Here is a 15,723-nt window from a genome sequence, read left to right as displayed (position 1 = left end):
TTAGTAATCCTAATTTCTGGTGAGAACTAGGAAGTCAGCAATTATACACTCTCACATACTAACATTTAGTAGTAGTTTAGAAAACTTTTGTGCAGGTGTAAAACAAAAAAAGAAAATTTATGAGTACACAATTTCACAATTTCTAGAGGCATGTTTTCTCATACAATTTTCAAAGTGACAAAGGCGTCATTTAGTAAAAAACCCAAATATCTTTCATCTTCAATAAAAATCAAGAGGCCAAAAGTAAACAAACCTTAACTTTTATTAAGCAATTAATGTTTCATTATTTTATTAAGAAATAATATAAATATTAAATGAATATTCATTATTTAATGTCACAGTATAGCTTTAAGATTTTGAGTTATCAAAAGGATTTTAAAATCATTTTAAGTAGACATTATAAAACATAATTATCATTGAAAAGTTCATTTATACAATTTTTCCACTTACATATATTTAATTAACTTTTTCTTAATTATGCTTGAATGGCTCATGAAAACTTCATTGGCCATTAAACAAAGCTAGCCATCACATTAAGTTATTTTTGTTGTTGTTGACAAATCAGACACATATCAAAAATCACAGAAGCAAAGAATCTAAAAAGTTAAACATGTGGTTTTAATCTTTTTTTCTGTTTTTCCTTCTTTTATGGCTGTGCTTGACATACGTAAAGCATACATAAAGCCATTCGTTTTTATTGTACCTTTCATTCTTAAGTTGGATTTACCGTATTATAATTCATAATACCTAGTAATGATAATGTCAGCTTGTCTGAGTTTAAGCCTAGGTAGAAAGAAAATTATGTCTGTATTACATTTAATGTTGACAACCCTGAAGACATCCTGTTTGATTTTACCAACAATCTTAAGGCTAGCTTTTTAAAAAACCAATTATTATCTAAGATACAATAGCTTAAGAAAAAAAACAAAACATTTGAGTGACTTTCTTAGTTTAGCCAGTTAGTCAGAGGAGGAAGAATGAGTAAAATCAGTGGGAAGGAAGAGGTCTTAGATGAAACACTTTTGGGAGATCTTAAGTTTCACAAAGAAAGCCAGTGACGTTCCAAATTATCCTCAGCAAAATTATGCCAACAAGAAGGAGGTGAACAGAGTTCATAGAGCATATAGTCAACAGTGGTTGACTGCAGTGGAAAAGGGGGTTTCAGTTGACTGAGAAGTTTCCATGGGAAGAACAGACTCAACTAAAGAGAACAGAGGTTTTAGAAAAACAGCTCCCATCAAGCTTTGAATATCAGCTCCCAGTTAGGCCAACTTCTGACCATAGAGCTCTTTACAAGAAAGTAAAAATCCTTTCAGATATCGCATTATCAGGTTTCAGCCAGAACAAACTAAATATTCCAGGCAGTATTGAACTCTTTACTTTTTTTTCTTTTACCAACGGTATACCTATTTCTAGATACTTAAAATCAAAACCAGTAAGTCTTTTATGACATAACCATGGAGAGCAAGTAGCATCCCCAAAGAGGGTGCAAAAGATGAAACCCTCCCAAAATCCTAAGCCACTCCCAAAGATAACCAAAGTAAAGAAAGATTTAGACAACACCCTGAGGGTTGGCAAAGGCTGGTAGGACATTAGCCACAAATGAAGTGTGACGCACATTGCTGTCTGGCCATACTCTTCTGCCCCCAACCAGACAGTTGGCTGCCTGCTAACACAGGTCCAACAACCTGTGCATCCCAGCAGGTGGAAAGCCAAGCCAAGATCTCAGGACACAAAACAAGACAAACCGGAAAGCAATAGCTGTCCCTGGGAGAGAAAGGATCAATAACCAAGTGGTATCCCCCGCAAAAATTAACCAAATTGACCTGAGTCACAATTCAAAGAGCTAATTTTTACAAATTTACTTAAATCTAAATTTGGAAAGGAAGGGACAAGCAAACATTTTACCTTCCTTATGTGTCTGGGCACTAAAAACGAGATCCAGGAAACAGGGTAAGAATTTATACTTCTGACAGCTTTTTTTCAGTTGTGTCAGATCTCAACTGTAGTTTCTGGAGTCAGTAGAGTACCCCAATCTTGGACACCTCAATTTTGTGATCACCAGAAACTGTAGGGGAGAAAAAATATCTTTTTCCTTCTATCGTTTCTGGTTCTCTGTCGAGACTCTGTAACAAAAGATGGATTAACAAGAGAAAAGCATACACACTTATTTTTCATATGACTCAACAGCCTTCATAAGGAAATTGATGACCCAAGGAAATAGTTAGATGAGTATTTTTATACTAGGTTTGATGAAGTACAGAAAGTTTTGCAAAAAGGTGATAAGACAAAAACAGGTATGAGCTAAGAGTAGTGAACTGAGGGAAACTTGACAAGACCTATTCATTCTGATCCTATTAGCATTTCTCCATTTTTGGAGATAAAGATGTTCATTTCCTCTGTGTGTAGGGAGAGTGCCTCTCACATAAGGGTCTTATGGCCTACTTCAGCGAGGTCCAAACCCTGTCACTCCTTTTGAACTTTACATGAGTAAGTAAAATATTTGTTGTAAGAGGTTGTATAAAACCAAAAAGTATGTATAGAAAAGTAAAACATTACTCTAAAGAAGAAATAAATTAGTGTGCATTCTCCTAACTTATATGTATACATATACAAATAGGTGCAAAACATGTACTGCATATAAATTATTTCAGTCTAAAAGTAGGTTGCCATTACATGGATAGTTCTACAGCTCGCTTTTTTACATCAACATGTTTTCATGAAAGTACACAGAAATTTATATCATCTTTTTAAACTGGAACATAACAATTCAATGTATCATCTATTATTGACCTGTCCTTTAGCTAATTGGGAACCATTGAAAATGTTCTGTAGGAAAAAGGAAATTGTAAATGTTTTAAAATCTGCTAATCAAAAGGATAAATGTTTACAGGAGAAATAGGAGATTAAAAAAAAAAAACTTATGTGGCTCATGCTTTCCATTACTTTGGGAAGCTGAGATGGGAGGATCACATGAGTTCAGGAGTTCAAGACCAGCCTGTGCAACATAGTGAGATTCCCATCTCTAAACAAATAAAATAGAAAATCAGCCAGGTGTGGTGGCTTATACCTGCAGCCCCAACTACTTGGGACATTGAGGTGGGAGGATCTCTTGAGCCCAGGAGGTCATGGCTGCAGTGAGCCATGCTCACGCCACTACACTCCAGCCCCAGTGATGGAGTGAGACCTGTTTCAAAAAGAAAAAAGAAAGAAAATACTTAAAAGATTATTACAATAGTGTAGATAAACTATAATAATGAGAGCTTGGATTAAGACTAACTGTAAGAGATGTTTCAGATAATGTAATAAAAACAGTTTATAATTATCCTAGTTTACCATGTGAGAACAAAAAGAGCAATGAGATGAAAGGCCAACTATGGATGATTAGGGATATCAGGAAGCTATCTCTAGAGAAAGGCAACTGAGCAACACAGAATAGTTTATCTGGGGATTCTCCTACTGTTCACCCTGAGTTTTCTTAGTTCCCCCAGCATCCTATCACTTTTCAAGTTATGTCAACCTGATCACAACAGTATTTCCAAATCTGTACCATTTTATCTATTCCATTCATCACTATCCTCATTCATGCCCTCATCATCTCCCTCACAGCACTGGTATCTCACTTCTAATTCACCCAAAATTGCTCTCAGATTAATTTTACTACAAGGCCAAAAGTCAAGATAGTTCAGGTGGCTAAAGTTCACCGTATTAGTCAGAGTTCTCCAGAGAAACAGAACCAATAGGATATGTATAGAGAGATGATGGAAATAAAGATAGCAATATATGGAAAGAAATTTATTTATGATAGGAATGGGCTTATGTGATTATGTAGTCTAAGAAGTTGCACAACCTGTCATGTGCAAACTGAAATACCAGGAAAGCCAGTGGTGTAGTTCAGTCCAAGAATGAAGATCTGAAAACTGGGAGTCCAGTGGTTTAAATCCTGGTCTGAGTCTGAAGGCCCAAGAACCAGGAGCATCACTGTTTAAGGGCAAGAAAAGATAGATGCCCAGCTCAAATAGAGAGAGTGAATTCACCCTTCTTCCTCCGTTTTTGTTCTATTCAGCCTCTCGAAGGTTGGATGATGCTCATCCTTATTGGTGAGGATGGACCTTCTTTACTCAGTCTACTGACTCAAATTCTAATCTCTTCCAGAAACCCTCAGGCACACACCCACAAATAATGTTTTACAAGCTATCTGCCCTCAGCCCAGTCAAGTTGACACATAAAATTCACCTTCACTGTCACTAACAGATACTGCATATCTGCTACATGCCAAGCACTATGTTTGCTTTGAACATACATTGTTATGTCATTACATTTTCACAGAAAGCCTTCTTTGGTTTTGTGACTTTAATAAAATTATTTAATATTGCCTGAAGAGTCCATTTCCTCATCTGTCAAATGGGGATAATAGTATCTGCTTTGTGCATCTGTTGCATGAAAAGTCTTAATGAATATTAATAAGTATGATCCTGCCACACAGTTAAGCACAGGTATCTTAGCTTCCATCATCATGAGTCCTCAATTGTACCAAAAACTACCTCTGCAGCCTGACAAACTTTCCAATGTCTTGCCTATTGTGTATTTCTACATATGCTCCACGTGTTCACATCTTACTGTCTTAGCCCATGCTGCTCTGACTAGAGAATGCATTTCCTGCCATCTCTACCTCTATACTTGTAAATTCTCCTCACTCTTATAGGTATCAATTACATGAACATATTCTGAGATTTCACATCTAGTAGTATTTGCTCACCTCCTTCATGCCAAAGCATCTTTTATATAGCCACCTTATAACACTTTGCTTTATCTTTAATTTTATTTTTATATACATGTGTTTGCATGCCTTATACACGTGGTTTATATACTTATAGATACGTACATCTTTATTTCTAGGTTCTGAACTTCCACAGAAGTTGGGAGCAGGGCCAATTCTTTATTTGTTAATGCTTTAAAAGATTATTTTACTATACTAGGCACACACAAAAAAAACATTGGTTAAGATTTATGCTACATATCTTCCATTTATTTCTCCAAACACACACTCCATCCTGCTGTCTATGCTGGCAAGCTGATCTATAGGCCTTATCACCAAGCACTGGAGAGGAACAGGCAAGAGATGAGAGGATGGGAGGAAAAACTCCCTTTAATAACCCTCCATCCTTGAATTATCTGAATTTGATTATGCCATTTTTTTTTTTCTTGTTGGGACCATCTGCTCAAAATTCTCAGAGATTTTAGATAAAAGGAGAGGATTTGGGAAAGTAACTCCTTAAGTTCTGTCATTTGAATCAAGTAAAAAGAAGTCTTTGCTTAGATTGAAGAGGACAATAGAGTGGTAGTAAGTTGGAGGAAATTGAAATAAGGATGAGAACAACTGCTGAAGGAAATGCTTTAGGAAGTTAGTTAATGATAAATAAAAAGATAGCAGAACAGCATGAGGGGCCTAATGGCACAGAATTTGATTGTCAAACTAGCCTGAATTTCTCCAGCAGTGCTTAGCAGAACAAGATCAAGAGGGCTGTTAAAACAAAGCAAAGCAAAACAAAATGCGAGTGACAGAGTTTAACTACATTGGGAATGATAGGAGACTAAGAAGTCCTTGGATCCAAAGGTGCTAAGAAGGGTCATGAACAGGACCCAAATAGAAGTCTGAAGGGAGACAAGTGAAGCCAAGAAGAGGTTAGTGGGCAATTTTCACTTTTAAGGGAAACATTGATCAGACTAATTGTTCAACATTACTAATAGCAAAAGATACTGATTGTTTTTATTTTTAATTTATAACCTGAAATGGCTTTGCTTACTTGCAGTACAGTTTATGTGCCAAAAATTAGCCTTCCTATTTTAAGCTATCTTTTCAGATAATATAAGATTTGGATAATGTTATTGTTCTGAAATCTTGGGCTCCCTTTGAAAATTTGATTTTACAAACATGTTTTACTTTCTAAAATTTAAATTTTTAAAACTTCATTTCAATTTCTCCTGAACTCTTCTTTTTGCTTCCAAAAATTTGCATCTTTGACAAATTAAGAACTACCCAATTTTAGACCTTAATATAAAGTAAGCACAAGGGAAAAGAAAAATGAGGAGAAATGCCAAATGATCACATTAACAAAACAATCAAGTTCTTGATTGCAGTATTAAAACAGGAGAAACTGCTGTGCTAACTCATATGCTCTACACAAAGGTTACCAGGGGAACCATACTTGCACACTTCCTGGTTCTCAAAAATATACCAATGTGATGTCTGTTTCTGTCTCTTTTCTTTTCCTTTTTGGAAATCTTAACCAAAAATCTCCTGTACTCTTGTGGTTTCCTTGTTATTCAACTTGTAAATTCATTTTTTTAATGCTTCATGTCACAGAATCCACTAAGCTGGCAATATATAACAAGGCATTGATTTTTTTTCTCCAAAAGTTATCAGTGCAGCATGGAATGCAAATTTCTTCTCCTTCTGAAGCCCCTATAAGTAAAAAGTGTAAATTGTTTTTGCCTATAAGTATCTTTGATTTTTGTTTACTCTCTTCCTACTTTTAGATTATAAGTTCCTCCAGGGCAGGCACTAGATCTGTAATTTTCTATATAATTCCCTATAGAAATTAGACAGGTCTAAACCCATAGTGAGAGATAAATAATTCTTTTCAGCTGTTATTACGTATAAGATAAAAGAGTAAGTTTGGAAATTGTGAATTGACTTTCTTTTGATTTGTTAAAATAAACTCAGGTCTCAGATTTTTTTTCCCCCACAGGTAAATACCCACATCTAAGAAAGAGACTGCAGAAAGAAAAGTGTTTTTGTTTTGTTCTGGGACGTGCATTTGGAGGTTGATTGAAAGGGAATTGCCACTCCCTCCTCCAGTATCTACACTAGCTTTGCTGCCTGGTTTATGAAAGAGCTGGGTTGCCTTTCATTTCTGTATCAGAACAAACAAAATGAATTAGGCATGAATGACTTTTACTATATTTAAGGGTTTACTAAAATTAATATTAAATCATTAACAAAGACTATAGGTTAAAGACATACTGATTATGAAAAGAAAATAAATTCTTAGTAATATGACGAATTTTAAGAACAAATATACATTAATTAATACACTTGTCAAACACAAACACGTGGATTCACCAAATGTTTATTAACCATTTATATGAATGTGCCATGTTATGTGTAGTAGGTACATAAAGTTAAAGACAAATACAACATTTTTACTCTCAAGAAGTTTAAAATGCACCAACACATTTTCATGGAAGGATTGCCCCTTCTATATTATCCTGGTTTCAACTGGCTTATAAGCAAAATTTCAATTTTAGACACTACTGTTCAAGAAAAATACATAATTGTGACACGTCTTAAAACTGCAAGAGAGACTTTATTTGGGATTATTACAATAGGTATCAAGACTACTGCAATAGGAGAGAGATCTGGTTCAACTTCAAAAACAGCAAAGACAGCTGAGGATTTATAGCCAATGAGCTGAGTGAGGGTTTTAGTGGCTGGACAATTACTAAGAGGAGACACCAGGGGTAGGGAGATTCTTGTAAAATTGACTTAGCATGAGTGTTGCTGAAGGCAGGCCAAGGGGATCAGATAGTAAGCGTGGAGGATGAGGAATTTCATCAGATACTGAGGGTGAGAGGATTCTGGCTAACTGAGGTAGTGAGAGTTTTGCTACAAGTGGACCAGATAGACTGAAGATAAGGCCCAAGGTCAAGGCCTAGTTAAACAGAGGACTTAGAGGAAAGTGTCTAAAGTTTGGTCTAGAAAGAGAGTCTTTGTTACTATATTGAAGCTGCATTGCCAAATTATTAAAAGTCAGTCTCTTGGACTCAATTTGTATGTTTGTAAAACCAACAATGTACAGTATACCGGGAGCTCTCTGATTTTATGAAATCCAGCCTTTCCACTTATTATTATTATTTTATTTATTTATTTATTTACTTTGGTAGCTTAGGTAAATCACTTTTCTGCTCAGGGCCAGTTTCCTCATCTATAAAGTGCGGACAAACCCTGAATTAATGAACTCATTGTAGTATATAAGATGATATATTGAAAGTGCCTTGAAAACTCTAATTTCCTATTCGAATCAAAGGTGCTTTTATTGTCAGGAATACCTGTATCTTCTGTATTCATTCAGTGAACTCCAAGAAACCACTAGTCTGTTGCCTTCTGGACCTCAGACAGAAGCAACCATTATCTTCTACAACTCCCTCTGTATTTTGTTAACACCTATATTGCAGCCTGTTTGACTTTGTGTTACAATTATCTACTCATATAGCTTTCCATTCCACCACCCTTCCTTTAAGGCAAGCAGTTTAAATTATTCTTCTTTGTGTTCCAGTGCCCATGGCACATATTTGGTTTCAATAAGTATTTGCTGAAAAGATGAATAAATAGTTATATCTTAGCTCCAAGAATATCTACTAAGAGTTCTTTGTCTCTCTAGGTTTCCTGAAGCAGTATCCTCCAAGCAACTAAAGGAACTCTCATTTCCTGGCTTTCCAATTACCTTTAATGTAGCGACTAAAGTGACACATTACATGGAGTTTATGTTCAAGAACATAAACAAAAACATGTGAAATAAAAATCACATAGAGTCAAAATTGTCTTGGAAAAATGCCAAAAGTAGCCCTTGGCTTCTCTTTTGTCATCTTTCTTTCATTAGGGCAATGAAAGCAAAACTATAGCTACAAGAGGATTTTCCACACAATCTTTTAGCTGAGCATGAGCACTTTCTCTAAGTCAAATGTGTATACGATGAGTTCCATTATATTGTTGGGTCCTAATTCTGACCCCTTCGTTTCCTTCTTTTCCCACAGCTGGTACTTTGTAACTCTTGTTTTAGGTCCAGATCTATATTAGTCTCTATTAAAGGCAATGCAAAGCAAGATTTATTCAATAGGTGGGCAGCTAGCATCAAGTTATTGCCCCAAAGAGTTTGGGTTGATCCTGAATCTGGGTCCCAATTAACCCTTAGTGAATTTCTACCTTCTTCCCAAGATTACAGATTTCGCCTCATGCAAGTTCATTGTATCTCTACCCTTTCTCTGATGCATTGATCTCTGTCTGAGGTATCTCCTAGTACCCTGTTCCTCTTAGATTTGGAGGTGGGCTTACAATTGCTATTTAGCTCCTATTTACTTAAAGAAGAGTTTTGTTTTCTTTGTCCTACTTTCATACTCTACTTACTTTCGTAATATATTTCAAATAGATTTCATAGCAATACCTCTTTCTGTAGTCAACAAACCCATCAAATGCTATTTTCTTCTGCAAATGGTCCTCGCTGCCTCCAAGCCCAATCAACATCTTGTTTGAGGTCCTCACAGTCCTGTCTTGCTACTATGAATCGTATCATCATATAATCACAGCATCACATCTAACTCAGCTGAGGAAATTCGGGTGAATGACTGACTTTTTAAGGAGACCAGACTATTATTCTGAACCACAAATAATATAGAATTAAATCACTTAACACAAAAATCATGTATTAAATATTAACAGATTTCTTCACACATTGACTATCTGCTGGATTTTCTACTTTATAAAAAAAAAATCCAAAATTAGTCTCGAAAACATTAAGTTTTTGGGTCACGAAGAGGTAATTTAATTAGGGAACTGGATTAAACATTAGCTACAACTCATACCTTAGTATATATTTAAAAGATTATAAAAGATGATCTCCCTACCAAGAGAAAACAAGAAGAAATAAGATCCAGGCAATGGTCACTATGAGATACACTGAAGAAAAGTGATTTATTTCAAAATCCGACTCAAAGATATGAGATTACTTAGCGTGATATTCTCCAGGCTCATCCATGTTGTTGCATATGGCAGAATTTCCTTTTTTAAGGCCCCGTGATATTCCATTGCATGCATGTACCACATTTTCTTTAGCTCTTCATCCATTCATGGATATTTAGGTTGTTTCCATATTTGGGGTATTATGAATAATGCTACAGTAAACATAGGAGTGTAGATATATCTTCAAGATCCTAATTTCAATTCTTTTGGATACACAGTCAGAAGTGGGATTGCTGGATCATATGTTAGTTTTATTTTTAGTCTTTTGAGAAACTTTCATACTATTTTTCACACTGGCTGTACCAATTTACATTCCCACCAACAGTGCACAGGAATTTAAATTTCTTAACATCCTTGCCAATACTTGTTATCTTTCATTTTGTTTTGTTAATAATACCCATCTTAACAGGTGTGAGGTGATAACTCATTATGCTAAGTGAAATACTCCAGTCACAGAAAGACAAATTTTGCATGCTTCCACTTACATGAGGTATCTAAAATAGTCACATTCATAGAAACATACAGTAGAATAATGGTTGCCAGGGAGTGGGAATGGGGGGTGGGAAGGATAAAATGAGGGTTTGCTGTTTGACAGGTATAAAATTTCAATGAGTAAGATGAATAAGTTGTAGAGGTCTGCTATACAGCATTATGCCTATACTTAACAATATTGTATTGGGCACTAAATTTGTTAAAAGGGTAGATCTCAAGTTAAATGTTCTTCTCATAATAAAAAATGAAAAAGAAACAAAAGAACCTCAAAATTATAGGGTCAGTTTTTTTTTTCAGTTTGGAAATAATGTGTCTCTGCTTATAGAAAAATCCTACATGTAAACAAAATTATTCATCAAAGAGTTTAATAATTTTATATCTGCTTAGATAGTATCCAGCAGTGTGTGACACATATACATATATTCTGTTTTATGTCTTGAATTTGATCTAGAATGTGTTGGAAGTGAGGTATAAAATCAGATCCAGGAATGAGGTGATGGTGAAGATTAAATTTTCCTTATAGACACACCAAAAAACTATGAGAATTGGCTCATTTGTGCAGCCTAAGTCTTCAAACACCTTTGCTGAGATATGATAAGAAATATGTCTTATTTCACGCAGCAGCATGATTTGAATTAATTCTTTCCTACTGCTGTTTCTCCCGCAAGCAAGCGCAATACATTTGACCCAATCGCACAAACATAGGAAACTCAGGGGCTCTTTATAAGGCTCTTCGTTCTATAAAGAAGCACCAATAAAAATCACAGTGAATTTCAGAAGTATCATGTGAAAAGCTGGCCACATGTTGAAAGATATTTGTATTTTTGTAATTCAAAGCCCTCTCATCTAAAGGAAAACAAGAATTGATAGCCAGAAACTTAGAGTTCCATCTATGTCTCTTTATTACCAGGAGTCCTGTGTGATTCTCTACATTTTAGTGCCTTGTAAGGTAAGTATGCTGACCAATATAAACATCCTGCCCCTTTGTGCAGGTTCTCATTGACCATACTTCACGCCTCTTCTAATCTGGTCTGTTAACTACATAAAAATTGAAAAAAGATAGACTGAACAACCATATTTAATTAATCTATCACAGGTTCAGGGAAGATATAGTTACAGGTATTAGGCAGTTCTTTTATTCTGCGCATTTTATATTAAAAAGAAACTAACATTGCACAGAGAATTAAAAAAGAGTTAGGACAATGTATCTGATGGGGTCGATGGTTCAAATGGGCCTGCCACAGAGGAGGAAAAAAAAAGATTATTTACAGCATGATTTTTTCCTCAAAGTCCTTTCCAACTTCTTACAAAGCATGACAACACTTTGCTAATCTGCTTTCCTGACTGTGATCTCAGCTTTTAAGTCATACTCACAAAAAAATTCTCTACTGTTCTCAGGCTTGAGAAAAAACTCTGTTGCAGATATACTAGAGGAACTTGACATTTTGATGGAGATCAGAATAAGACTAGACATTCCTTATGAAAGAGCAGTGTGAGAAAATGGCTTCATGAACTCATATTAAGAAACAATTATTCACAATCTGACAAAAACTGGGCCTTCACAATCATCAAATGGGAAAATGGTATAAAAATAATTTACCAGCCAATCAGGCTTACCAAAGAAAATGCCTTTCATTGTTACTACTATCGCCCCACTAGATTTAACCAAAAATAAATTTTTGCTGTGAATGCTGTTGATAAGGGGAAGAAAGCTTTTTCAATTTGTATAAGATTAGGCTTTTCCTTTTGTTTTAATTGCCTGGGAATCAACTATCATTTCATTTCTAGGTTCATTCCTGTAATTTATAGTCTAGAAGTGCACCGGAGGCTTAATTCATGGAGCACTAAGCTAGCTTTGCCTGAGTGCTCAACCCCATCATTCAAATTCTCCATGATGTGGGAACTAAAAGGACAGTTGTTTTCTTTTCATTTCCATAATTTCATGCCTACAAGTCCTCTTCATATTTCTTACATAATCTGATAAATTATAAATAATTTCTAAATTGCCTTATAATTTATCATGCTCTTGCAAAGAGTCTCTGAATATGCTGTATGTCAGACAAGTTGTAAAAGAATTTGAGGAGGGGCCAGCACTAGAGTTGTTTTAAAGCACCTATGCCTTGTCTGGAATGATAGAAAAGCAAAATATAATATAAAACACTAACAAAAGGGAAAGAGGGGGAGACAGAACAAGGGAAATGTTTAAGAACTACTTTTTCTCTCAAGGATTTTGTTTTTATAATTATTTTCCACATACCTACAAAGCCTGTAAAATATTCACTCAGACAACTCATCACTCCTTTCAACAGTACAGTCCCCCACCTACCCCCACAGCCCCTGTGCCATTCATGTTCATTTTCCTTCTGAGGTATATCCTGGGTTTGCAAATTGTGACTGATTAATATCACCCTCATGATTCTCAAGACATTTGCAAATTCAGTATTATTTTCCTTGAGAGCATGTCAGTGACTTCAGGATGTGACTGTGTACAAATGACCCCAAATCATTTCTTGATATATAAGATTAATATTTCTAAATAACAGAAAAAGTATTTCCTAGTCCCATTTTCTGTGGCCTTTCCTAACCATACAGAGTTTTCTGGTACTTTAGTTTAAAGCAGTAAAATTATTATATAGTACATTAATGTAAAATATAAAATGAGAGTTATATCATAAATTTAATGTAAGTCTGTGAATTGAATACATTAGTAACTGCAATTAATATTGCAAAATCCCAGCTGTTCAGCTGATATATGCCTCCCATTGATTATAGCTTGTATTATGTCAATAAAGAATAGAATTCATTTAGGAGAAAATCATTGGCAATTCATTTGTCTATAGTAAAAGAGGCTCAATTATACATAGTTTATATAATCCTGCATAAGTAAAAGAAAAGAGTAATTTAGAATTCCTTTTTAGAACATATTTTTGTCTTTTCATACACAGGGAGGTGAATTCAATTGTTAATATTTATTTTAAATACATGGTCATTTGAGGTTCCTATATAACTCATTATATAAGGGTTCTCCAGATAAATAGAAGTTATAGGAGAGACATATACAATAGAGCCAATAGGATTTGTATATCATATATATTTTTTAATAAAGTGTCTAACTTATTTTATATGCATATGTATTTTATATACACATATTTGTGTGTGTATATAGAGAGAGATTTATTATAAGGAATTGGCTTATATAATTATGGTGGATGAGAAGTCTCAAGACATGCAGTCAGCAAGTTGGAGTCCCGGGGCGATGACGGTATAGTTCCAATCTGAGTTCTAAGGCCTGAGAAGCAGATCTGATGGTATAAGTACCAGTTTGAGTTCAAGTTTGAAGGCAGAAGAAAACAAATGCCCCAGCTTAAAGAGAGTCAAGCATAGAGAAGATATTTCCCCTCACTCAGCTTTTAAATTTTATTTAGGCCTTCAAGAGATTGGATGGGGCCCATGCACATAGGAGAGGGCAATCTGCTTTATTCAGTCTGCCAATCCAAATGTTAAACTCTTCCAGAAACACCCTGCAGACACACCAAGAAATACTGTTTTACCAGCTATCTGGGTATCCTTTATCCCAATCAAATTAACACATACAATTAACCATGACACTCATTATTTTTTAAAGGGTACACAAACTACCAATTTATATCAAAGCTATTACAGACATTCTTTGAAATCAAGTTGACTCACTAACCAAAGTTAATGCTAGCTCCTCCCATTGTTGAAATAGTATATAAGCTAAAACTTTTTAAAAATAAATTCAAGTATTTTGGCATCATAAAATCTGAACAATAAATGCTTTGGATTCAGAGGCCTGGGTATAAATCCTAGTTATATATTTTTGGGCACTTTCCTTTTAATCCTATGCATTTGTATTTTTCATCTGTCAAAGTACTATCAGTTGGTAAATTAGCAGCATAAGCACAGTAGTAGTGTTTTGCACACTACTATGTCCAAAGTTGTGAAAACTTTGGACATCATCATGCAGATTTGAATTTAGATACCTTACAGTCAATCACAGAAGCTTTAAGGGAGAAGTGACATTTAAAATGATATATTAGATATGAGCTTTGCCTTTGGTGTCAAAGAGACCTGAGTTTCTATGACAGTCACTGTAGACTGGGTTTTTCAAAATTTACTTAAGGCCTTCAGTTTGCCTTCTTCTACTGCAGAGGCAAGAAAGCTAAAAATGTTTCTCAGTCCCTTATATCTAGAACTCCAAATGGGATTTAGCTTCTTACATTCAGATGAACTTATGCAAGACTTGAAAAGAATTCAGACTGAGTTAATTGGGATAAAAGGTCAGGCATCCATTTTCACATAAGATCATAGCATAGGTAGGAGTTTCTAACAACATTTTCAACAACTGTCAGATTTGGCAAAGGAGCCTTCCTGAACTAGCAATGGCAGCAAGATTCTGGAACTGACAGTTGTAGAGGTGGCTCCTTAATTCCACAAGCAGGACCCCCTTGTGGCAGAGTTCCAGCTCCCTTTGTGGTACAGTTTGGTAGTGCAGAGTTTCTACTACAGTCCTCTTTCCCAGGAAACATAGGATGAAAGAGTCTCTGTCTGCCCAAGATACATCTCGAAAATCTGAACAAGAATTGCAAAAGGACACATGGGAGCTACAGCCCAGCCAAGGCATCCTTTTAAAACAGATAAAGAAACCAAGCTCAGAAAGGCTAAGTACCTGCTCCTGGATCACATTGTAAAGAACTGCTGTGAGAGAAATTCAAATTCACTGTGACTAGGCCAATATTCGGCCAAAAAGCACTAGTGCATCAATAAGAGTTGTATTAGTCTGTTTTCATGCTGTTGCTAAAGACAAACCCGAGACTGGGCAATTTACAAAAGAAAGAGATTTAATGGACTCACAGTTCCACATGGCTGGGGGGCCTCACGATCATGGTGGAAGCCAAGGAGGAGCAAGTCACATCTTACATGAATGGTGGCCGGCAAAGAGAGAGCTTGTGCAGAGGAACCCCTCTTTATAAAACCATCAGATCTCATGAGACTCATTCACTATCACGAGAACAGTGCAGGAAAGACCTGCCCCCATAATTCAATCACTTCTCACCAGGTTCTTCCTACGATATGTGAGAATTGTGGGAGTTACACTTCAAGATGATATTTGAGTGGGGACACAGCCAAACTATATCAGTAATTATTAAAATCTTGAAATATTTCTACATGGATGATAAATTGCTGTGGCCATGAGTCCCCTAGATGTTGATGGCTTTTCCCTTAGGGCCCAGTGGACTTTCTCACTATGTAGAAACTAAAAGGCAATGCTTGTTACAGAGTGGGATGCTGGTGTTCTAGCTATTGCCCTTTCAGATTGTATGGTGTGCACCATCTAATCGTTATTTTTATTCTCACCCTTGGGTATGACTGCAGCAAGTGCTTTCTACTACACCAAGCTATTTCTTTAC

The sequence above is a fragment of the Symphalangus syndactylus genome, chromosome 13 (assembly GCF_028878055.3).
Source record: "Symphalangus syndactylus isolate Jambi chromosome 13, NHGRI_mSymSyn1-v2.1_pri, whole genome shotgun sequence".
Taxonomy (NCBI): domain Eukaryota; kingdom Metazoa; phylum Chordata; class Mammalia; order Primates; family Hylobatidae; genus Symphalangus; species Symphalangus syndactylus.
The sequence above is the reverse complement of the archived record's forward strand: the minus strand, read 5'-3'. Positions refer to the sequence as shown.